Source organism: Rhinolophus sinicus, chromosome 7, assembly GCF_057876585.1.
Source record: "Rhinolophus sinicus isolate RSI-liver-muscle chromosome 7, RSI-T2T, whole genome shotgun sequence".
In the NCBI taxonomy this organism is placed as follows: Eukaryota; Metazoa; Chordata; class Mammalia; order Chiroptera; family Rhinolophidae; genus Rhinolophus; species Rhinolophus sinicus.
Window position 1 is genome coordinate 5,806,803 of NC_142507.1, and position 25,310 is coordinate 5,832,112.

General features: G+C 38.0%; 1 long non-coding RNA gene across 1 annotated transcript in view; it reads left to right on the forward strand.

The window, feature by feature from the left end:
- The window catches only part of LOC109444085 (uncharacterized), a 181,305-nt gene that overhangs the window by 138,676 nt on the left and 17,319 nt on the right, over positions 1-25,310 (forward strand). The window contains exon 3 of the long non-coding RNA XR_016021678.1: positions 3,355-3,479. This is a non-coding gene — a long non-coding RNA (uncharacterized LOC109444085). The remainder of the gene's footprint in view (positions 1-3,354; positions 3,480-25,310) is intronic.

The window sequence follows — 25,310 nt, forward strand, 5'->3', positions numbered from 1 at the left end:
TAGGCCAGTGCAAAACACAATGCATAAATAAGCAAATAATTGTATTACAGTGCAACAATTTCTTCCATAGAAGTAGTAGAAGGTGCTCCAAAAGCATGAAAAGGTAGAGATTCACAAAATAGATAATATTCCCGTTGATTATTGAGGGATCAGTGAGGATTGTTACAGGCAGAGGGACAGATAGGACCAGCCAGGCATATCAAGTAGAAATCATATTTCAAAAGCCGTAAGAACTTCATGTAGCTGAGAAATAAAGGGAAATCAGAGGGGGCAGAAAATATGGTTAAAGGTAAGCGTGGCGAGATAGGTTGGGTCTAGATTGAACAAACCTTGTCAGTGCACAAAAGTAGTCTACCTTCCCTTCTGCACAAGAGGGGCGTCTCCAACCATGTTTGTCATATTTGTGGTCAAATGGAAGTGCGTAGATGATGATGGGAGAAGACCTAGATGGGAGAGGAGGGTGAGGGCAGCCAGTTCTGATTGAGTTGGAAATTTTATTCCAGTGTTAACATGGAAGACCCAACCCTGGAAGAAGCCGAGAAGCAGACTGTCAAATTTGCGTTGATCAAATGTGAAAGCATGAGGATGAACCACCCCCTTTGGAAGGCTGGCTGAGGCTGGGTCTGCCGTGCACGTGGCAGACAGTGTACAGCCAGAATACTGAGTGATTCTCATTCCTCACGGCTCATTAAGATGAGACGAAAAGGGGTGAGACTCACATTTTCAGCTCCACGTCTCTAATAGAGAAATGTCAATGGGTTGTGGCAAATTGGAATGACAAAATATTACTCTTTTGTGTATTTCCAATGAAGATACAGGGTATGATGAAAGTGTGTACATAATCTAGTGTCAAAATCCAGAAAAATAATTCCAGACCCGGTGCAGTGATGTTGCCTACGATTCTTTCTGTTAGCCTGACATAAACATTCTTTCCAGCGTCACAGTGGGGAGGTGTCTCATGAAATGTTATAACACAGTATATCATCAAAAGGAAGAGGCAGACAGCATCTCTAAATGCTTATTTAAAGGAATGTTTCATAAATAGACAACTTGAGAGAAATGAACAAAAATCCAGTGATTTGGCTGCTTGAATTCTTTTCTTTTAGGGTAGAAGTAGTTTAGTACTACGAGTATATGTGGGTGGCCACTATATTGTCCTGGAACTGAGCATGGGAGCTTGTATATCGACTAACCAAAAAGGAAAAGTGACAGCCTATCATTTGTTCATTCATTCATTCATTCATTCATTCATTCATTCATTCGTTTTTTACTTCCTCATAATTACCTTTTAAAATACCTTTCCTAAGCACTGTGGATACAAAGCTAATAAAAATAATGACTCTGCTCTTGATAACTAGTCAGACTAGTAGAGATCAAAGGGTAGATATGCAAGTAGATAAATTGTAACATAATGTGGCAAGTGCAATGGAGAGATGGGAACAGCTCTGTCTCGTATATAACCCAGGAAGGATTCACAGAAATGATACTAGAATTTTGTCTTGAAGTATAAATGGCGGTGAGCCAGGTTTAAAGGGGAACATCATACTAACAGAGAAATTATAGCTAAAAAATGTAAACCTAAGAAAAGTAGTTTGAACATCTTGATATATCATCGCATGATGCTTTCAAAAGCAAGAGGTAACAGATCCTTTTGAAGTGCAGCAAGCAGGTTGGAGTTTCTTATCGTTTTAGGAAGTGTTGGGTACTCTACTATATGTTGCCAAAAACAGTAACAAAGGAAAATATTTTGTTCCCTCCAGTGCTGAAGTTTCTCCTCCTAATGGCATGCTTTTCTTCCATCACACCTCATTGTTAATAGTAGCGTCGTTAGAAACAGTGTAAAGTGCTAGAATTGTGAATGAATGTGACCTTATTGTGATAATGATTATCTCTGATATTAATGCATGCCTATTGAATTAGGGTCAGAACAAATATCCTGTTAATGAGAAACATTCTCTGCTCAGCTTTACCTTTGAAGGGAATGGGGGAACCCTAAATTAAAAAAAAAAAATCTATGTTCTTCTCTTAGACCTACTAATCATTGGTCATGTGACAATTGACTTACCTGTCTGAATCTCAGTGTTTCCCATGTGTAAATGGCGGATGGAAATAACTAAGATATATCCGTGTAATATATTTCCGTTTACAATCGTTTGGCATGTAATTGAGAAATTGACAACAAACATAGTGAATAAGCAATTGCATAATCCACATGTGTCTTTATGCAAAAACAGAGACTGAGAAAAGTGGTCCACTTGTTTGAAGGCACAAGTTGAACAGCTAAGGGAGCCAGACATTGATTCCTCTTACGTGTTGTTATAGCCTAGGTTCTTTCTGCAATATGGGCAGTCGTCTTCTGTAATTCTGGTTGCACTACGCTTCTTCAAAGGTTGTCAGGACGACCGAATGAAACAATATATTCAAATTCTAATTATATCAATGCCTGTGCATAAGAAGCTGGTATTGTTATCATGCCATAGAAGACAGGGTGAAACATTTTGTGCCCGTTTCTATACATATGCATATCTCGTTAATCCTGACTTTAAATTACATAAATATCTTATTTCCCCAAATCATACAATAACGTTAGTGTTCTCCTTGGGTTTTTGCACTTTGATGGTTTTCTATGAGCGTGGAAGACTTTAATTTTATTCCAGATACATAAGACGGGGCATCGGTATCCTGCTAGGTTGAATGTTTTAGGAAAGAAAAAGCCTATTCAAGCCGCAGTTGTTCCTAATTCACACACTTAGGGTCTGTTTGCTTAGGTTTCATTATAAGCTATGGCATCCTCAAAGAATTAGCTGTGGGCAAGGAAGAAATCTTTATTCTCTTATAATAATCAACTGAATCACCCTGGGATAGGAAAACAGGAGTGAAACAAGGATTTGAGTACTTTCAAGCCCAGTATTAGATTTGCGGACCCTTGTCCGCCTCCACTAAGGGATTTTAAACAAAAAGGTATCCATTTACCTTAAGAAGTACAAAGTTTATTTAAGAGCCCCTGATTTCTTTAGAATATGATATGAGTCTTGGCAATGACCAGACACACGTGACTTTACAACGTGTGTCCACAAGAGGTTCACGTCCCCACACGCGCTCCTTCAATGGGTTCTGTGACCTTGCTGGGGACCACATGTGTTTTACATATGCTTTGGATGGTTCACATCTGGTTTAAACATATTTTTTTCCTGACAGTAGACACTCTTGTTATATTACCATTTGCTATAATAATTAAATTCAAGGAACTTAACTTGAGAAGGTTTGTGGGGGAGGGTATTTGTTAGTTTTGATTTATATTTGGTGCCGTGTTGAGTGATACCCATTATAACTGCTTATCGTATCTCTTTGTAGGCAATCGTGGTGCTGCGTTTAACCTCACCGAAGCCAGACTAATCCATGGATGTTCTTAAACTTCTGTGACTCATGCAAAGGTTATCATTTTCGAAGAGACCTTGAAAACATACTCTGGATTTGGGGTAAGAAAAAATAAATACACTGACATTTTCCAAGGGCAAAGGCTTATTTTGAATGTTACATTGTAGGTACTGAGCTAAATGCATTTAAACACATGCAGCAAGTAACAATATTAATCATGCCACAAAAATTAAATTTGAATGAGAATCTTATGTAGTAGAGCACAGTCACAAAAGAAGATACAAAATTAATGTGGACACCTGCCTGTTTTACTTATATCAGGAGAAAATAAAATCCATTGTGATTTAATGAATTACTTGCTGGGATGATACACTTAATTATTGCCTCCTTTTACCCCCAGGAAGTATCTTTTCAAACTCACAGCTGTATCTGAATACATGCTACCCATTAAACGGAGAAGCAATACTTTTTATTAATTACAGTGTATTTATTTTCATCTGCCCTTAAAGAACATTCTAAAATTAGAGACATGCCCCTGAATAGAACAATACCAAGCTTAATGAAGTCTGAGAAGCAGAGACCCCATTCTGTATCTTCTCTTGATAATGTGGATGTAATGCTCATTAGTGTTAATAATACTTGGAAGTAAATGAAGCATGTTGGATTGTGGGTACCTTAGCCATACACGGACTGGAAATATGGTGCCCCCCAGCCAATAAGTTACCTAATGCTCAGTTGGCCAAATGTTAAAAGAGATTTGGTGCTATAGGCGATTAAATCCAGTCTGCCCCTGCGGACTAGGCAGCCGTAAATAAGCATTTTAAAAGAAGCTCAGCCTTTAATGAAGAACAGGGGAATTTCGATCAGTAACCAGAAACAGCTTTGGAAATATAGGGACAGTGGTATGCATATTTTGATTTGGTGCATAGAACGTGCATTGTTTTCAAGACATTCCAAAGAATGGATCCAACTGTATTAGCAAAGGTTTAGTGGATTTTGTACATTTGAAGAATTTAGAGGCCACATTTTAGAGTAAAAAGAAGCATCCTGGTGAGAAATGATTATGCTTAATTAAAAATAAATGACACAGAATGGAACAAGAGAAAGAACAGGCACCAAAAAAATGAACATACATGAAATACAAAGTGTAGCAACGCTAATCCTTGCAAGCACTACTTATGAATTTGTGTTTGCATTTAGAAAGACATTTTAAATGAAAGAGAAAATGTGCTTTTTTTCCTATAGTCTGTAGTAACAAGCACATTCATGCAGCATACAAAATAATCCTGGCTAATGAGTCATCAGAACTCTCAGGAGTACATAAAATTTCATTCCCATGTAGTTACATTGGAAGAGACCAGGGAGACATGAAACGTAAAGCTGGGGTAGAGGAAGAAAGTGAGAACTAGTAGTGGGAGGAACACACATTCAGACTGATAGAATGAACGTCATTTAAAATGCGTACGTATCTTCCTGTGTAGGGATCACTATTCTGACCAAATTTGATAGTGGAAAGTAGTCAGTTATTTTGTTTTATCTGTTTTCCTTCTATGTGGAGTTAATAATCGCCCTTGTTGTGTTTGGCATTGAAGTTCAACAGGCTGTAGAGTCAGAGACATAATGTAAGGCAGATAATGTCTAAATATGGAGAGGTGGCAAAAAATGGTACCAAGAATATGAAAGGCTGTCCCTTTGCCTCACACCTGTCCATCATGTTTCCAGGGACCACCTTACAGCTTGAATGCTTTGTTGGATGGGGTGGAAATTAAGATATTTGTATTACTTATTGTCATACTAACGTGAATGAGAAAAATGACCAACCGTATGTTGCGTGAGAGCAATGGGCACATCCCAAACATCGGGATGCTCATGGGCTGCCCCCCCCAACTTTGATCTCACTCCCAGAGTAACCACATGTTGACAGTGTATCGAACTGCCTCTTTGATATGACCATGTAATCATCATGAAGTAGTCACAACGAGAATCATGATTCTCCCTGACTCCCATACCCTACCATTAGAAGCCATTAGAAGCCAACTGGCTCATTAGAAGCCAACTCCATCCTCCAGGTATTTATTCCAAAAACACTGGTGCTCCCCATCACCTCTGTCTCTCTCATGCCCACATCCAGTCACAGGCATTTTTTTGTAAACCATGCTTGATGCTGCCCCTTCTCTACTCCAGCCCTTCCATGGTTTCACCCTGCACTGACAGTAGACGCCACAAACCCTCCGTGATCTCACCTCTCATAGCCTCAGAATCACTTTTCTTCCTTCTGGATGCCCCACACCAGGCATGGTCTGCAGGGTATTTGTACTTACGGTTAATTCTCTCTTAAACACTCAGGCCTCAAATATCCTCCTGGATTATTGGCTCTCTAATATTTTGCCTTGAAGACTGGTGTGATTGAGAGGATCCACACATATCTCACTCCTGACTTATGAGGATGAATTTCTGGACCTTAAAACCTAAGTCATTAATTCTGAAATTATGATGACTGCTGGCCAGGCCTGGCACCACCTGAGATTAGGTAACTCTGAAAAACTCACAATAGACGACGGGAATAGAAGACACTTCTGTATCTTAACCTCTCTTTAAATGCAACATGCATCACATCACGGATAGATCAACATTGAAAAGTTAGTCTTCTCAATGGAGATGGCTGCGCACGTAGGTTATAAACCTAAGTGTCTTCACTCAACCCATCTATTGTATGGTAAGACCAGGCCAGGCCAGTTGTTGCACATATGACTTGAATCGCCTTTGAATTATTAGATTGGTGCAAACCTAAGAGCCGTTTAAAATAAATGCAAAAGTTGCAGTTACTTTTGCACCAACCGAATAGAACTGTTGTATTTCGATGACTTCTGTGATTGGCATGTTATATATTTTAGAAGCCCAATAATATATCCCATAGAATGAAGATGCTTAATATTTATTTGAGAAGGTATAGATTTATATGAGGAGGTATATAAGATGATATGCTTGTCTAATACTCAACACGCTGTTCCATCAAGTGGTGCTCTTATGTGTGTGTGGGTGTGTGCAAATACTAGTGATGCACACAGACACACAGCACACACACGTGCTTGCATTTCTCACTGGAAGGATGTAGCGGCATGTACAAGGCCCGATACAGCTTTTGACGTTGCAGCGTGGTCTTTTTCTCTTGAAAGTGTATTTGCTAGCTATGAGAAAAATTCCTGATTTCAACTTAAAAAAAATGAAACTCTCTTTAATTTCAGTCTACGCTTCCTGACTCTTAGAGATAGAAGAAACCTCAAAGTTTAGAGTACAATACATTGATTTGCCATATGACTAAACTGAGACCCAGAAAAGTTCGATGGCAATGCAAAAAGTATACTGTTATTCAATAGCAAAGAAGGAACTCGATAGTTGGGGTGTCACTTCCCAGTCTGCTGCTTCCTGAATGTTCACAAAAAGAGCAAAGGTGAGCATTTACCTTAAATAACTAGGCTTCTTACAGATAGATAAAGGTCCAATATGGCTCCCTGGGGTCTTTTGTGTCACTATTATTGTGTCACATTGTTTCTGACCCTTCTTTTCATTCCCTTATTTTGTGTGTGTGTTTGTCGCCTTCGGTATAAAGTGAAACATTGGCTTTTTAAAAAATGACTGCATCAAACGGTAGTATGTTTTGAATATAAATATAAATGTATATGTGTAGATTGCTAAATAGACAATCTCATTGTCCTCACTGCATTGATAGATATTTAATATTAAAACTCAGAATTGACATATTTGGGGAGAGGTGAGTCAAGGCTTTCCTAGCTGAAGATGAGGAGCTTTTCTCTTTTTACATCAAAAGGGGAAAACTTTACCCTTTCCTCCTTACTTTTTCTTGCTTTTTGACAGCACTCATTTCCTGTTTCAGGGTTGGTTCTTATATCAGTCTATATTTTTTATATTCGTAAACTCAGCCTTTATACTTCTCCCACCTTACCCCCCCCCGCCCCAAGAAAAAGAGACACTTCTCTTGGCTTTCTATATGGATTAATAAACAAATTTAAGAGAGAAGATGAACAGGTAGTAAGTAGGCCCATTTATATGCCATCTGCCAGAGTGTATTGGTGATTATTGTAAGCTCTGAAGAGCTTTTAAGAAACATAAGCTCTTAATGCCAAGATAGTTATTGTGTAAACAAATACTTTTATATAAACCCAAACTCCATAGCAGTATGGAACATCTTTTTATTTATTTTTCGGTTTAAGATTTTTATTGCAACCAAGACAGCCATCTTTTATGATCATGCATTTTGAATCCATAGTTGGATTAAGTCTTACGACTTTGGTCTAATAAACAAAGAGATAAAGATGGAACAGCTGAAGGAAGCCTTAAACCCCGACTTGTGTGTCACTTGATGCAGCCACCTGGCTGCCTACAAAGAGATTTTGACCTATGTCACCAAAGCATTGCTGTGGAGATTGAATAACACGTAACTGCGAGTGATTTTGAAGGGCAACTCGGCATGACTTTTGGGTGTTAGTTTCCCCTGGCTGCCCTGTGAGAGGCCAGAGACCAATGCAAAGCAGTTGTATGTGGCGTTAATCTTGACTACGGGCAGGTAACCAATATACCTTATTTTAATTATGATCGGAGGCCAAGGTTGAAAACAAAATATTCACTTCCAGATTGAATTATATTCAGTTCCAATAACAGATGACCTTACAATGCTGGACTTTGCTTGATTTTCAAAGTAAATACAAGTGGCGGAAAGCAAATAGATTATTAGTATTATTTTTTTTTTAACTTTTAATTTTATCAAATGCTGACGTTAGAGATTATCTTCTTGGCCTAAGATCATATTATCAGGTTGTTCTTTTCTCTCCTGATCTTAAACTGAAAAGAGCAAGTGCTTTGTTAAATTAGTTAAAGTCCAGTGCCCCTTTTCAGTGTAGACACTATAAGATTTTTGTCAGCAGATCACATGTGAGTTAGAGTATACGCAAAAGGATATGTGCAGCTACCTAGGTGAAGAGTAAATAATAATCACGTAACAAAACTGCTGTACCTTTTATTAATTAAATTCTAAATAAATGAATTTTACTACAGATATTTGTTTCTTTACCTTCAAATGTAAGAGAAATTGGCTAATAGGGATACATCCATTTTGTTGGAATATGTTTGCCATATATATTTCTGAAAGAGGTCTCCACTACTATTTCATGGGCCAGGGTATTTATGCCTTTTCCTTCCTCACTGCCATCCCAGCGCAGGCCCTCATTATGTCACACCTGGGCTATTGTCTCCCTCTCACCAGTATCTCCTCTCCCAAGCCCTCCTAAACAACCTTTCCACTATGTCTTTTATCCCCAGCTGACATACGTAAGCTCCCCCATTTTCTAGAGGCTAAAGTTCAAAACCTGTAGTCTTGCACTGAAAATCATTACACGCACCCTTGACTTACCTGCCCAATTTCCTCCTTATTGTTTTTCTACGTAAAACCTTCACTTCAGCCACACTGTTTTATTAATTAGTCCTCATTCATTCCATCCCACTCTCTTTGTCATCCACTGTGGATAAGGACAGGTCACAGCATCTGTGGTGACTCAAAGGCCTGCAGGCAGTAGCCCTCCCTCCTCCTCGGCGCCGAGCACACCCTTCCCCCAGCCTGGAGGTCTTTGCTCCTTTCTTCGCTTCACTTGAAAACGTTCCTGGAAGGTTCTAGTCTTAATGATCAGTTCCTCTTCTACATATGTAACGATTATATCATTATATCAGTAAATGTGCTCTATCAGTTAACCCTTTAGAGGCCTTATGCTTATTTGTAGCCTATAGGCCCTTCCCAGTATCTATCATGAAACACAATCTTAATAATGATTTATTGGGAGGAATTAATTATAAGGAAGTAAAAGAAAATGTTATTGCCAGATACGAGTTTGAACCCTATTTGTGTGTCCTTAGGCAATTTATTTAGTCTTTCTTATTGTATTTTCCTCATCTTATAATAGGCACGATAATACCTACTCCATAGGGAGCTCTGAGTGCAAAATATTTAACCACCTTTCCTCTTGATGATGAAGAGATACTGAAATTAGAACTTTGGAATTTATTCTTTGGATAATCATTTTTTCAAAGGAAAGAGTACCAAGCAATGGTAATCCATTCCTGCCACAATCAAACATGAATTGTCTTTCTGGTTGATGTATGTGCTTAACATTTACATATGTATGATTATATGATGGCTGATTTCCTTTGGACTGAGGTTATTGCCTCATCTAAGAAGGTCTGGTTTTGATATTTGGTGATAAATAGAAGAAACACATTTTCCACTTGCCAGTGTCCACTTAAACAGTTTTCACAAGGTCTAAGATTTGCCCATTTTAATCCTAATTGCCTAGTAACAAACTTTGCTGCAGAAAATGAATGAATTCGGATACTATCGAAACTTTTTAATTGTGCACGTATGTTACAGACTGCTAAAGTTGAGTCAGGAAGAAGTGGTTCTAGCTTCCTGGATAGTGGAGCCGTTTTCCTTTCCTAGGCCACAGTCCAGTCAATCTCCTTTTAGAAACCATAGATTCTGACACCTTGGGGCTCTCAGCATAGGAAACTGTCACCATAGAAAATTAAGGTGCCGACCACTCAACCAGAGAGAGCCGTCATGGTGGTTAGCTCTGCAAGCTACTTAGCTATTTCCTGAGCTTTAATAAGAAATGCTGTCTCGAGACTGGAAACTGGTAGACCCTGAGCGTCTTCCTCTAGGGCCTGAAGCATCACAGGGCCTGAGGTTTGTGCAGGCACCTTAGGGACTTATCAATGGTCTGAATGAAGTGGAAAATATGGAAGGCTATGAGACAGAGAGCATCAGCAAATTAATTATTTTTCCCACCTCAGTAGAGGAATCAATCTGAACAATGACGAAAAACAAAAGAATAACATTTTCTTTTTGGATTTGGACGAGATGAAACTTTAGCAGTTGATTCAAAGTGCTCATTATAGATAGGATACCTATTATTTCCTTTTTTTCATAAGGACGTTTTTTATTGTGACAAAATATACGTAACAGAAAATTTGCCATCTTAACCATTTTTAAATGTGCGGCTCAGTGGCATTAAGCACACTCACCTTGTTGTGTAACAGGCACCCCCGTCCATTTGCAGAACTGTTTCCTCTTCCCATCCCGCGTCCATTAAACACTAAGGGCCCCTCCTCCCTGCTAATTCCAGCCTCTGGAAACCACTGTCCTATTTTCTGTCTCTATGAGTTTGAATACTTAGGTACCTCACGTGTTGGCTTCCTTCCCTTCAATTTCCCTTCAATTCTCACCTCCTAAAAATATAAATTCTTAACTTCTCTGTCTTTGGAAACATGGGCTTGATTGCAGACCAACAGCTAAGAAGTGGCCCAGCCCAATAAGAGCGCGAGAGCTGGTCCTGCTCCGACGGCACTCTGAGCAGTGCGGGCCTGCTACCGCCCAGGCGGGGTGAGCATGGGGGCCCCCGCCCCAGAGCTATTCCTCCTCTGACTTTAAGAGACTGTTAAGTGACCCTGCTGAGGCAACCTTTGGATCGCAGATGCCCAAGCAAAAACATTTACCATTGCAACGTAATGGAAAGCAGATTTTACCATTGGGGGAAAACGTGATTGCAGAAATATTAAAGATTTTTATGTGGAAAAGGCATCTTTTTAACTAAGTCCCTGCAGGAAACAAATTTCCCCTTGGGTGTTATGTAACATAAGCATGGTTCAGGCTTTGAGATAGGGTTCAGGCAGTTTAATGGGGGATAAGCCACAAACGCAAGATATCCAGACTTGAACTTGAAAAAAAGTACAGATGGAAAAAATATAACAGGATCAAAATTTATACAGCATTGCTCTGATCAGGAAATAAGTTCATCAAAAGAAATAGTTTGCAAAGTATTTATAACTCAATAATTTAAAATATTCCGTTCTCCATAGTTGAATTTTTAATGCTTCATGGAATGATAGATGCAAGGTAGAATACTGTACATAATGCATTCCAACAATTGACGTCTTCTTTCATAATTATTTGCATGTATAAAGAATAATGTACTGCCCTGCAAAGAATACCAGGTTTTAATTTACGTAAATGACTTTGTCAGCATATAAATTGGAAAAATATATATTCATTTGTCCTTGGACCATCTCTTGGTGTTATTATCACTAGCACAATAATCATAATATTGTATACACTACTTATAATTAAATCATTTTTAAAATTCATACAAATGCTGAAGGTTTTCAACACTCATTTCTAAACATACAGACGTCAATGCGAAGGTACTGTGAAGGCATTAAAACTGGATTTTTATGCATTGATTGAGCAGGAAGCAGTTTCCACTGATGTCAGTGAAAGAAAATTACTGGTTTATTCTCTGTGACCCTTCCCAGAGAAATAAGCTGGCATTTATATGTTATAAACAGCCAAACAGCATTCTTTAGATATAAAACTTTACAGCCAAATGCCAGTATTTAGGTCTGATGTGAATTCTCTGATGGGTGTTACGGTGTACTGAGTAAAATGCCAAGAACACAAAGACTTCTAGGAAGAGAATTTCTCAAGGGACACCAAGTTCAAAAGGCTTCCACGAAAGCATCAGGCATATTTCTATTCCTACAACCAGCCAGTGGTATTGATATGGACTCTTATTCTGAGGGAGAAAGAATATAAAATTTGAATAACTGAAGGAGAAGCAATTGACTTTTTTATGACCTCTGACCTTGCGTGCAAACAGTGTCTTCACAGTAGAAATTCCGTCAGTTTAGAGGCAAAGAGAAGGTGAAGAAACATCTTTGCCAAACTTTTGTCTCTGCTTATTTCCCATAATCCCTCGCATGCCCTGGTCACAAACATCAGTTAACTCCATAGGAATTATTTTGTACGTCACATCCACTCGAAAGTAAAAATGTTCCGTTACTTTTTAATCTTCATCCTTATCTTTCTCTTGGAATTTAATGTTGATTGTAATGATCATGGCTGAAAATATCATCATCAGCAATGTTTGCGTGAAACATTGAAGAAACCTACGTCTTTCTCACAGAGAGCCTGGCAATCCATTTCCTGCTGGTTAGAAATTTGAGTCCTGTTGGCAAGAACAGCCAAACAGGGTTTGCAACTGTCTGTCGCCTATTTTTCCAGCTACACTGATTTTCTCATTGCTCCAAATACAACAGTCTATTTTCTGTTTTCCACTCCATGCTTTTTCATATTCCATTCTGAAATATTCTTTCTCTCCTCCTCAGTGACCATCCTCGCACTCTTTCTTATCTAAACTTCTTTATGAAGCTTTCTTTAGTCATTTCAGACAAGTTTCGTAGCACTTCCTGGATATATTGCTACTTTTGCCTTGGCAACTGAATCATGCATTTGAATGTGCAAATTCCTAAGATTATGTTTTTAATCATATATAAACTGCTTGAGACCCAGGGATAGGTCTCTGTGTAGAGGTACTGCCCCGTGTAGTACCTTTAGTACTTACTTTTATTATAACAAGGAGTCTTGTCTCATTAAAATCCATCCTCCTTTTAAATTATAAGTAGTCTATCAAAAATAATAAGTGACGTGTTCCTATTGAGTAAAACCCCAAACCCTTGTTAGAAATGAGTAGACCCTCTATGATCTCACTCTCCAGTTTCATCCTGAACCAGCATTGTTTTTATGCTCTTGTGGTAAGGAATTGTGCTTACAACACACGCTGCTGCTTTTTACTCTGGATAGGTCCTGCTTCTCCTAGTCCTGTCCAGTCTTATTCCCATTCACCTATTAATTCTCAATCATCCCTTAAGATTCAAGTCAAGCATCACCTCCTCATGGAAGCCCTTGACCCAAAGGCACACACACCTCCCTGTAGGTAACATCTGGCTTCCAATAGCCCTAAGCTGTCCCTCTGTCACAGCAGTTTTCCTATTACATACTATTCAAAAGTACCGTCAATGTCTCTCTCTCTTTTTTTTCTTATCCCTACTAGACTGTAAACTCTTCAAGGAAAGAGGCTGTGTTTTATCTGTCCCTCAATTCCTTGCATGCGGCACAGATGTGTCACATGGTAAACAGGTAGCTTATCTGACGAGAACTGAGGGTACAAGGACTGAGTGCCTGTTTTTGAAGTAAATTGTGGCTCACTGCCCAGGGCTGACCTCTAGCAACATCTTTAAGGAGGTTAACAACTGTGACCCATAAAATGAGTGGATGTGTTTTGAAAACTAAAGCTCTGTTAAGTGGCGGTGGATATTTATTATGCAAGAGGCTTGGGCAGTGGGCATTGATTTTTAAGTTAGTCTGCAAATTGTTAGGACAACTACAGACAGTGTTTGCTTAGTCAGACTATTTCTTTGCCACAAGTGGTCACAGACGTGGGCAAACCAAGGCAGTTTGTAGCCGTAGGCTTTCTGTTTCCGTGAGCAAGCAGGTAAGCGCTGCTATCACCTTCTTCAGCTGGCTGCATAGAGAGCAGTTCAAGCTTCAGTTCCCGGCCACGTGACAGCTCTGAGCTGTCAGGGTGCTCCAGGGAGACCCACAGGAGAGTGGCTGAGCCCCTGAAGGAGACATGGTGGTGGGGTGAAGGCCCCCGACAGAGGATCATGAATTAGGGGGCCAAGAAGTGGGGGTTGATGAAAGATGAGTCTAGACACAGATCGTGTTTCATCTCCAAAGTGCCTTTGCATTCTGCATTGTCCTTGAAAGATTGCAAGGGCTACATTTCCTTGTATTAAATTTTTACTCGTTTTTACCTCATGGTCTTCATTCCTGTCAAATTACATATCAATCTATGAACGCTTGCTCGTTTGTGCTTCTACCACTTTATGTATTAAATTAAAAATTGCAAGTGGAGGATTCCCATAGTGTGTTTTCCTCTTTGCCTGATGTCTTTTAATCTATCCTGTATGTGTAGAAGGATTTCAAATATTTGGACCATTATGAACGAGAGTAAACCTGAGCTGGTGGAAGCCGGTCCATGGGACGTGCTCCAGAGACACATGGACACACTTGTGTGCATATGATTGTAGTCCGCCCTGCCTGAACCACTCCCAAGAGCGCTCCGTTAATACTATTTTCATATTCATTCTATTATTGTTTAGATATAATTACGTTTCTCTGGTTGATTTCAGCAAATATTTGCTTAAAATATCTTGTTTTTTAACTGTCAATTTCTACTCTGAAGTGAGTTTACTAAAACTATAGATTTTATGTGTTCAAGCAATTGAAATGCATGAATTAACCTCCCAGCTTATACAAATGCAAAACTCATTACTCACTCTAACAATGTAAAACTCTAACAAATTAGATAGAATCATAAAACAAAAAATAGGTCATAAGATTTTTAGTATCCATATGTGGGAAAAAGGCCATCTTTTTCCATTTTACACACAACTCTGTTAGGTCACTATCTTATGTTTTTTTCACATTGCCTGCATGTCATTTAAAGGGGAAAAACAAAACAAAACACGTAAAAAGAGAATGGAAGCATTGGATACTTTAACTCTCCTTTAGTCCTACCCCCGATTTTGCGGGGTATGGGTGATGGCTTTTGTATTTTCGCTAATTTTTTTTTCTAGGTTCGTTGAGATATGATTGACATATGACATTGTGTAAGTTTAAAGTGTACACATAATGATTTGATATATGTATACATTGCAGATTGATTACCACAATTATTTTAGTTAACATTTATCATCTTACATAGTTATAGTTCTTTTTCTTGTGACGAGAACTTTTAAGATCTCCTCTCCTTGCAGCTTTCAAACATGGAAAACTGCATTCACTATGCTGTATATTACATCCCCAGACTTATTTGGCTTATAACTGGAAGTTTCTACCTTTTGACCACTTTCACCCAATTCCTCCCACTCCCCGCCCCCCCCCCCCCCCACTTCTGGCAACCACCATGTTGATCTATCTTTTTATTTTTTTATTTTTTTTCAGATTTCACATATAAGTTAGATCAGACAATATTTATCTTTCGATGTCTGACTGATTTTACTTCCCATAGTGCCCTCTCTACTTTCTTGATTATATTTGCCGTAATTTAACAACAGCAAAATGTTTATTAACAATCAATGTGAATATTCAGACTAAATTTAGACATCGTCTCACACATTTACAAAATGTCTCACAGCATTATTAACTAAAAAAGAAAAAAAATACTTCTTCTAACACTACATTGGACTCCCAATTGTTGAACTTGCTGGCCACTTTTGGTCTCTTAGTTGTGGATGAAAATTGTCTTTAAAAATTGCAAAAAGGATTTGTCAATTTTTCTGTTTCTTTGACCGCTATGGTCAGTCCACCATTCTCAACACTAATATTTATTTCTATTTTAACCACGGTGGTTAAATTACCTGTGCACCTTCCATTCATGGTGAAATTACTGCCTTGCTATAGTATTATATTAGCCTTACCTTTAACTGTGTTGTGTTGAACCCTGGTACAGCAGGAACGAGTGGTTTTTTTTACTCTGTTCACGAGTGAACGTTTGAGCACTAAATGCGAAGAAACAAACTAAATTGGTGTTGTGACTAAAATGCTTTACTACGTGGGTATGCGTATACTTTATTTCTTACTCCTGAGGTTCCATCTGCTTCTCTTTCTTTTTTCTTTTGTGCAGTTTATGTCAATATTTAGAACCAGTTCTGTTTTTCAATGATGTGAGAGGAATATCAGTTTAAACTTATGTCACTGATTACAACAGAGAATTGAGACTATAAAAAAGTGATTATGAATTGGGGACTATGCCTTACATTAAATGAGTCAGAAAAGATCTGGAATTTTCCCAAAGACTTACAGAGGCTGAAAATATATCCTAGTTATAGAGGAAAAAAAAAGAAAAAACTCTAAGAAGACAAACTTTCAGTTAAACCAAAATGAAAATAGCTATGGAATAATATTTTAGCCAAATAAATCTAGAAATGTTTAAATTTCAAAATTAGGCTTTTAATATGTAAACTTGCTTGTTTAACTTTTTCTTTTAATAACATAGAATTCTATCTTATTCTTATTATTTTTTCCAAAAAGTATGATAGATTTTTAAAAAGATAATATACTTTAGAATTGATAATATATACATTAAAATGCCTTAAAATTCGGCATTCCTAATTTTAAGAATTATTAATAAATACAAATACTTAGTGTTTATTCTCATACTTTATTTAAAAAGTTCATATTTGTCAATAAAAATGTATATAAAATACTGCATATGCTCTTATAAAAAACACTTCATCTAAACAGAAAAATAAAGTTATGTTATACACTTATTAGCACTTGAAGTATTCTGGTGTTATAAATATTTAAGAAGAATAATATAATTAGTGAATGTTTCAGACTGAAATGATGTTTAAAATCTCCTACATTAAAATAGTCTGGCTAGTAACTCCTGTGGTGCTTCCTCCCATATTTCCTTTTAAAATATATACGCATAATTCACAAAAACTACAAAATTGCATTGAAAAGCATCATTACAGAGTCGTGATATCGTAGTACATTGGGTTTTCAAAGGCATGATCCTCCTGATGAAAAGCATTGGCAAAATCCAGAAGACCCAGATATACGGTTAAGGAATTAGAGTTAAAACAAGACAAACCAAACCAAACCAAACCAAAACAAACCAAACCAAATAGGAGAAAACTTGCCTCCCCGCACTGGGCTGTCAAAAGTAAAGAACACCTTTTTGCAAGGAGCTCGGGGAGTCTCTTTGCCCAGACGGCCGGGGTCAGAGATAACTAGTCTGTGCTCTGCGATATTATAATAGACCAGGTAATGGAAACATACCAACAGTCACCAAAAGACTTCCAGCTTCATGACAGTACATTTTTCAGAGATGTTCAGAGGGTTCTTCTAGGTCCGAAGAACTTACCTGTGGTATTTTATGTCTTTTTGTGGGAGGGATCAGCAATAGCTGGACATTTCTATGAGGCATCTTTGGGATAACTGGGAAATTATCGTTCTGGAATCCTGCCGTGCTCACGAATGCTCTAGCTGCAGCTCCTGGCTCCCACTCATTTATCATTTTTTAAAACTATCTACCTATCATCTATCTATCTATCTATCATCTATTTATTTTTATACAAAGTTTAAAGAACAAATCACAGCACATTTCTTTTCACAAAGTGTACTTACTATTTTATTAGGAAGTTTGTGGAGTGTTACGGGTGTGAGCAAGATGAAAAGACCATTTTCACATAAAGTCCAGAAATGAGAAAAATTGTTTTCAAAAGTGACATCTGAATCTAGTCCAACACTGAGGTTGAGTTTGAGTGTGACACCAGCTGATAAGTGTTTGAAGAGGTGGGGCAGGTGGGTGAATCAGTTGACCAGCGATAAAAGATACTGCTCTCTTTGGTCAGGATAAAGCATCTTCCATGGAGATCCCGCATGTGCATTCCAGTCTAAACACAAAGATTTGGAGTCAATATTTTATTCATCATTTATAATGACAAATGCATTTTGAATTATAAAAACAATTACATGTTTTTTAAGACAATTTTCCTAAAAAGTGTTACATGACTTTTTTTTCTTCTCGTCATGGTCATTAATAGCTCCTACTGTAAATTTAATACATATTTTATAAACAAAAAAAAATAATTAACTGAGTAGTTTATTTAAGTAGCTAGAAAAAAACAATAAAGACATGACAAACATGTCAAGTTATTGATAAAATAATAATTAACAAAATATAAAAACAAAATAAATCTAAACTGAGCACTTTAAAGAAACAGATACATTTTATGTAAGCGATTAAAAATGAATATTAGGTTTGAGACATGGAAGAGACTGAGAAATCATGTGACTACTATTTATAATCTGATATCAATAATCTGATATCAATAAAGCACAAAATATATGAAAAACTTTTTCAGACATACATAAATTGCTAAAGTCTATTAGGTCAAATTGAGAAACCAGAATAGAGCCGTAATGATAGAAAATGTGTTAGAAAGTATTCATTATGCCTCTACTAAAATGCTGTCTTTGTGAGATTTACCTTGACCATAATATTTAAAATTTTAGCCTCTCTTCTCATATTCTCCTTTTCAATTTCATACACCTTACCCTAACTTTTTATTTTCTTCCATAGTATTTATCGCCTTCAAAGATGCTGTGTAGCTTATTTATTTATTATGCTTATTGTTGATTCTGCCTCTTGCTAGAGTGAAATCTCAAAAGCTTCAAGCTCTTTGTCTCTATAGTTCACTGATATATTCCAACCACCTAGGACATTATTATCTAGTATACAATAAACACTCCAAAGTTTGTGTTCAATAGTAAAAGAATAATGAACATAAAAATCATCCCCATTAAAGCAGAAAGATGAAAGAGGCATGCTATTATTATCATTACATATTACCCTGTAGGTCTTAGACAATTGAAATAAGACTGGAAAAACTACGCATACAAGGCAATTCATATATGCAATAAGTAACTAATTTTGAGAGATGTAATAAAATATCATGTTAAAAAGAGCAATAATAATAAATATAAACCACAGACTTGTACCCCATATGAAGAAAAATACAAAGCTTTGGTGAAATATATAAAAATATGCTTTAATGAATGAAAAATCCTACTAAGTTTCTGGATAAGAAGATAAAATGTGGTTAAAGTGTTACTTCTCTCTAAATTAATCTAAAAAGAGAAAATAAGATTGCAATTAGAATCACCATACGGTGATGATGAGAGTGAACAAGACGATTAAAAAAATTGTCTGGAAGAGTAAATGATAGACAGAAGACTGAATTCAGGAAATTTATTAGAAGACAAAGATGCTAAGGTTGAATTAAACGATGTAATGTGTGAAAAAACACCACTAAAGTCAAAGGGACTCCCACAATTTAAAATGAAAGGACATACTGAGATTTACCATCCAAGTTATACACAAATGAAAAGGCTTATGGGAAAAACCAAGCCTCAAGATGCCCATCTCACTTTGAGATTCCAAGTAGATGTGCCGACCACACAGCCCATGATATAGAGATGGCCCAGTTCAGAACTGCACGACCCCCTTGGTTAAATCAGGAGCGGACCCTGGATCAGGGACATTCAGTTCTGAGGCAAATCTGTGACTTACGAGTATGTATGACATTAGTATGACGAAATCATAAACCAGATCAATCAAATTCTGTCTTTCTTGGAAATTTGAGTTAGAAAGAGAAAACAACAGAAGAATTTAATGTAAACAACCATCTGTCAGAAATTAGTACTTTTTTAGTTGGGACAGTTTAGACAAAAAAATAAGAGGATTGGATTGAATTAATGTTTATACTATGTAAAAAATTTGTATGCAATAGCATGAGAATACTTACTTAATTGTCTACACATCTTTTACAAAATTGTGCATATTCTAGGCCATAGGAATAACTTCATTCGTTTTCTTGTAATTTACTTTATTTGATAACAATGGAAGAAAATGAGATATCAATTTTTTTTAATATGATAACTAGATCACCTGAAAAAATATCCTCATCAACATAATTTCTGGGTGAAATATGAAAGCAAAACCGAAATATTAGAAAAGAAAAAAGAATATTGTAGGCCATAGTATATAAAATAGGATTAAGCTGTATTTTAGAAACACAAAACTTTAAATAATTGAAGTATTTTTAAAATAGAGTGCAAATAATTGAGTTAAGTATTTTATTGAAAAACAGAGTAAAGATCTGCAAAATAAAACTAAGAATCCAAAAGAAAATAATAATTGGCTGGAAACAGAAGTAATAGTAGGAAAAGTACTGTGGACAAATACACATAATGAAAAGGACGGCTCATCCGTATTGTTATTATTTTAATTCTTAAAATTTTCATAAACAAGTAATCCTCGTATGTAAATAGTTTAAGAATACAGAAAAAATAGGGAAGTTCTCTTGTGTGATAAATCCAGGAGAAAGGTCATGTAGGTCTGTCTCTAACCTATGGCTACATTTCACTTTTCTCTTTGACCCTGGTATACGCATATTCAGATTTTATGCTTTTTCGCATGTAGATGTGGGAAATATGTTTTTTCCAGCAGTAATTTCCAGTAATAATAATTTCCAAGTTATTGGTAAACAATTCTATGTAGTCTTCTTCATTCAACATTCAATTTCTTCCTGAAGTGATATTTCATTTAAAAAGGTTTTGCTATTTATGCTTATTAGTTATTTGTATTTGTTTTCTTGGTCAAACTTGTCAACTGCTTGCCAATTTTGTTCTTTTTTTTAACAACATGAATGCTGTAGGTCACGGATGTTAAAGCACTCTTGACATTGAGTATTCAGAGCAGTGATAGGCATACAATAAGCCTTTCAGTGATTCCTTTTCATGTGTAGACAAACGTCTTCTGTATTATTTGTTTGGATATTACCTCCTATCTCTCCTTTCTCTTGCCCATCTGGACATTGTAGTGATGCCTCCTCTTCCGGACATAAGCAAGGCCTGCATTTCCTCCTTGAAACTCGCCTTGGCCATGAACCATGCTTTGGGCCATGATCTGCATAGTGGGTGCAGCGAGCAGGGGGTGCCTGGTGCCATTATGATGGGGCATTTCTGTTGACCTGAATTACCAGCTTAGCCCATGAGGGAGCATTGCTTTTTGAGTCACCTGGGCTTGACACAGATTTGTGAGACTGAAATAACACTTCAGTATTCTCAGCCACTGAGATTGTGGACTATTTGTTTCTAGCCTAATATTGACTCCAACAGAAATATATCCCAACTTCTGGATTGATCCTTTGTATCCCTTCCATTTTCTTCATTTATTTAATTCCTTTAATGCAACGGGCTCTGTTAGTCTCGATATTCTCCAGGCAACTTTCTGCTTAGTAATTGTCTCTTTAGCTGTAACCCATCTGCTGTGTATTTCATCTACTGTTACTTTTGTATGAAATATAAATAATATTTTATTTTTATAATATGTATGAATTATTTGAACGAATGCATAGCTTTCTCAGAATAATACATATGTTCATTTTAGAACCTGTTGTAACCATTCTGTGGACTTTGTTTTCTCTGATAGTAATTATACCATTTATCTAATGGTGAACCTTTTTAATGGTGTTGTCTTTCCTTTAATTTTTAGTGAATATCAGTACTGTGTTCATCTTAGACTAGTATTTCCTGAATTTGCTTGTGGAAGATGACTCGGAGGTTGGGATATAATGTTCTGTCATGGACTCTGTTCTGGCTTGTTAACAGCAAGAATGGAGGGTGGACAAGGGGTGCCTGCTCTCAGGGGAAGGCCTGGTCGCTAGTCCTGCAGTGTGGGGTCTTCCTAAACATCATGAGGTTCTCAGGACATGGTCCCTTCTCCCACAGAATCTCCTGTCTCCACTGTCTCATCTGAACTGCCAGGCCCATAACGGGCGTGTGTGTATGTACACACACACACACACACACACACACACACACGAGTTTCTCCTGCTACAGACCTGCATCTCATATTCATGGTAATTGTCCCTGAATTCCCTATTGTGTCCCAATTTCACCAGCTTTAGACAAGGACCCTCTTTTTGCAACATCATTTTCCTGTGACTGTTTGACCAGTCAGTGGAAAGTGCTGGATGCCGAAAGGCACAATGGGAAATCAGATACCCACTGGTTCCCTCGTCACACCTTCCCAGCAGACGAACACAATCCTGCCTCGCAGATGAAATGTCAAGGAGGTTCAGCAGCTTTCATTGATTTCTTTTGGTTATTTTTACATAATCATTCTTTTCCCCCTAAGTATTAAAAAACCTAAACCAAACTAATAATGACATTACTGTAATCCAAACTCTATCCCAATTAATGTTTGTGTCATATTCTAGCCGAGGTTGTTCTAGAACCTCAAATATAGGTTGTGAAGAAGGGAGAGGTAAGCGAGAGTGTTTCTTACCTGGTGATGCCATTGTGACCTAGCAATGGAGCCTTCTGGGTGTTTGACAATTCCCCATGTGACCCTTGCTTTCCTTGGTGATATTTGCAGCTTCTTAAGAAACTTTGACCTGCTCTAAAGTTCCTTTGGTTATGGGCCATGCATATCTGCCACCCGTCCACTTAAATGTCTCCCTTCTCCTGAGCTTTTGGCAACGTATCCCTCATTTGGGGATACTTCACACTTTCCAGGGTTCTTCTGGGACCGTCCCCCTTTGAGGACAGCTTCCTCACATGGGCCCACATCTGGTCCCCAGGACAACATCGCATCTGTAGAAAGTAGCTGTCTCTCAGCAGCTTTCTTTCTCTTTGCTCTGCCAGCTGTAGTTCATCAATGATCATAAAAATTCGGCTGCAGACGTCAAGCACCTGTCTATACTTTCCAAATTCCAGAGAACACAAATCCAGTGTTTCTGAGTGCTGTGGAGCTAGTTGTTGTTGTGTGCTGTGTTCTTCCTTCCACACTCCTGCTTCTCTCGCAAGGGATGATCCCTCAGTAGCTCTGAGGGATTCCTCTTCCACCTCATTGCTCACTGCAGGCTACTGGTGAGCAGCAGGTGGCAGAACACACCCGATCATGCCTTAGACGCCCTTCATGCAAGGTCAAACATCACACTTTAGGAATTAAGTGTTCTTGGCAATTGTTTTCTTCTCTTCTTTGGGGTCCTTAGTTGAAAGAGAATGATTTAAAATTTTTATTACCTTCGTCAAAAGTTTCAATCCAACCTTGTCTTCAGTATATCTAGTAGGAAACTTGACATTATTTTCTGGTCAGTTAAGAGGCATAGGTATGATTTGTAAAGTAAGTATCATATCAGTCACTTCTGGAACAGGAGTGGAAGACTGGAAACATGGACTCAGTCCACAAAATTAAAGGTTTTGAGTAGTTTTATTGCTTGTAGAATATATTACTTTACTCACCAGATATCTGTACCTTTTATTCTGAACAACCATATCTCAAAACATTGAACTATATAGATAAATCCCCTCTATTAAACATACAATAGTATTTATAGAGTTCCTATTTTATGGCAGTTACTCTTCCAATGCTTGAATGATCAAGAGAAAAAGAAAATATCATAATAGATAGTTAGATGATAGATACACAGACACATACATATACAAGATCCAACAATTAAGTTTGCAAACAATGTTGCTAAACTCTTTTGATCTCAGAGGAATTATTCATTATGAATTTGTACCAACTGGACAAACAGCTAACCAGGTTTACTATTTGGAAGTGCTGAAAAGGCTGCGTGAAAAAGTTAGACGACCTGAACTTTTCACCAACAATTCATGGCTCTTGCATCACGACAATGCACCAGCTCACATGGCACTGTCTGTGAGGGGGTTTTCAGCCAGTAAACAAATAACTGTATTGGAACACTCTCCCTACTCACCTGGTCTGGACCCCAATGACTTCTTTCTTTACCCAAAGACAAAGGAAATATTGAAAGGAAGACATTTGATGACATTCAGGACATCAAGTGTAATACAACAGCAACTCTGATGGCTATTCCAGAAAAGGAGTCCCAAAATTGCTTTGAAGGGTGGATTAGGTGCTGGCATCGGCACATAGCTTCCCAAGGGGAGTACTTCGAAGGTGACCATCATGATATTCAGCAATGAGGCATGTAGCGCTTTATCTAGGGGTAGTTTGAGAACTTAACTGTCTGTCCTCGTATATTATTATATATTTCAATAAGACAGAACTCGTAAACTCATATGGGATCACAGCACAAGGAATACATGGGGCGTGTGTGTGTGTGTGTGTGTGTGTGTGTGTGTGTGTGTGCCCCATGAAGGCACAGCACATTTCCCAGACATTACTTTTCACCTCAGACACTTGCTCTTGGGTCAAGTGTTCATCCAGATCATTTTATTTCTAGTTGAATCAGAATTCTCGAGGCACTGCCAAGTTTGGAAAGGTGCCGTAACTTGAAGTTGTCAGAGTCCGTGATAGAGATTCTCTTTTCGCCATGGCAGAGAAATCTGCTGCCAGACGGCATTCTCATATTTTCAGATGGCCATTCGAGACAGCAAGCGAAGGCCTTGATGTTCAGTCTGTCTGCTAAAGAACAGAACGGCTTACAACCATAAGTCACACATGCTCTGATCTTCCCTGAGCGAGGTGCAAAGTTTCTAAATCATTTTCCTCTTTCACTTGATGCTTGGTGATGCTTTCTTGTGCTGGCGCTGTTTCGGTTTTATGTCACAGGTAATGTCGTCTCTGAAAGTCTGTAGTTCTTCTTACTGTCTTACTATGTTCTGCACAGAGGGACTGCCCAATTAATGGGCAGTGATTCATTTTTTAAAATGCTTACTTGCATATCTGTTGGAAAACCCTTCTTAGAAAGAGTGTGAAGGGTAGAATGAAGGCAGAAATTGGGTCCCCAGAACCTCTCCTTTTTTAGTTCCATTTTTTTGGAAAGAAAACTTTTATAGTGACTCAGCTTCATCTTTATACTTAGAATTGGGAAATAACCCTCTTTATGAGCCATAACTGATTACCAGCTACTTGGTCGCCAGGTACCTGTATGAAGGGGCGGTGGGATGGGAAGACCTACATGTCAGTGAGGGCCCAAAGGTACCACTTACCCATTCCTGGAGGAAGGGCACTACAGGGTATCAGGTGGGTGGCTATTTCCAATTCTAAGCCTCTTTTCATACGCAAACAATAACAATTGTACTAAATGAAGCATCCCAAGTCCCCATGCTATGGTGCTGAATCGCAATGAACTTGGCTTCAGTGTCTGTGGAGTGATGGCATTCCCCAATCTCATTATTGTCATATAACGTTTAGTGGAACCTGCAATGTGGCAGGTGGAGTTTTCGTTCAGTGTAAATACATGACTGTCACAGCAAGTTGGAGTCTGCTTTCTCTGCAGGAGGGTGAGGAGTGGCATTCGTTCATTTCTGCACATACTGGACACGTTTTCGTAAGCATCTGCTGTGTGCCAACCCTATGCCATTCGCTAAGGGAGATGAGGGGAGTCCTGTGCACAATCTCAGGAGTGGAGGTGCTTCCACTGAGACCTTCCCTTTTTTGGAATTTTACCTTAAGCTC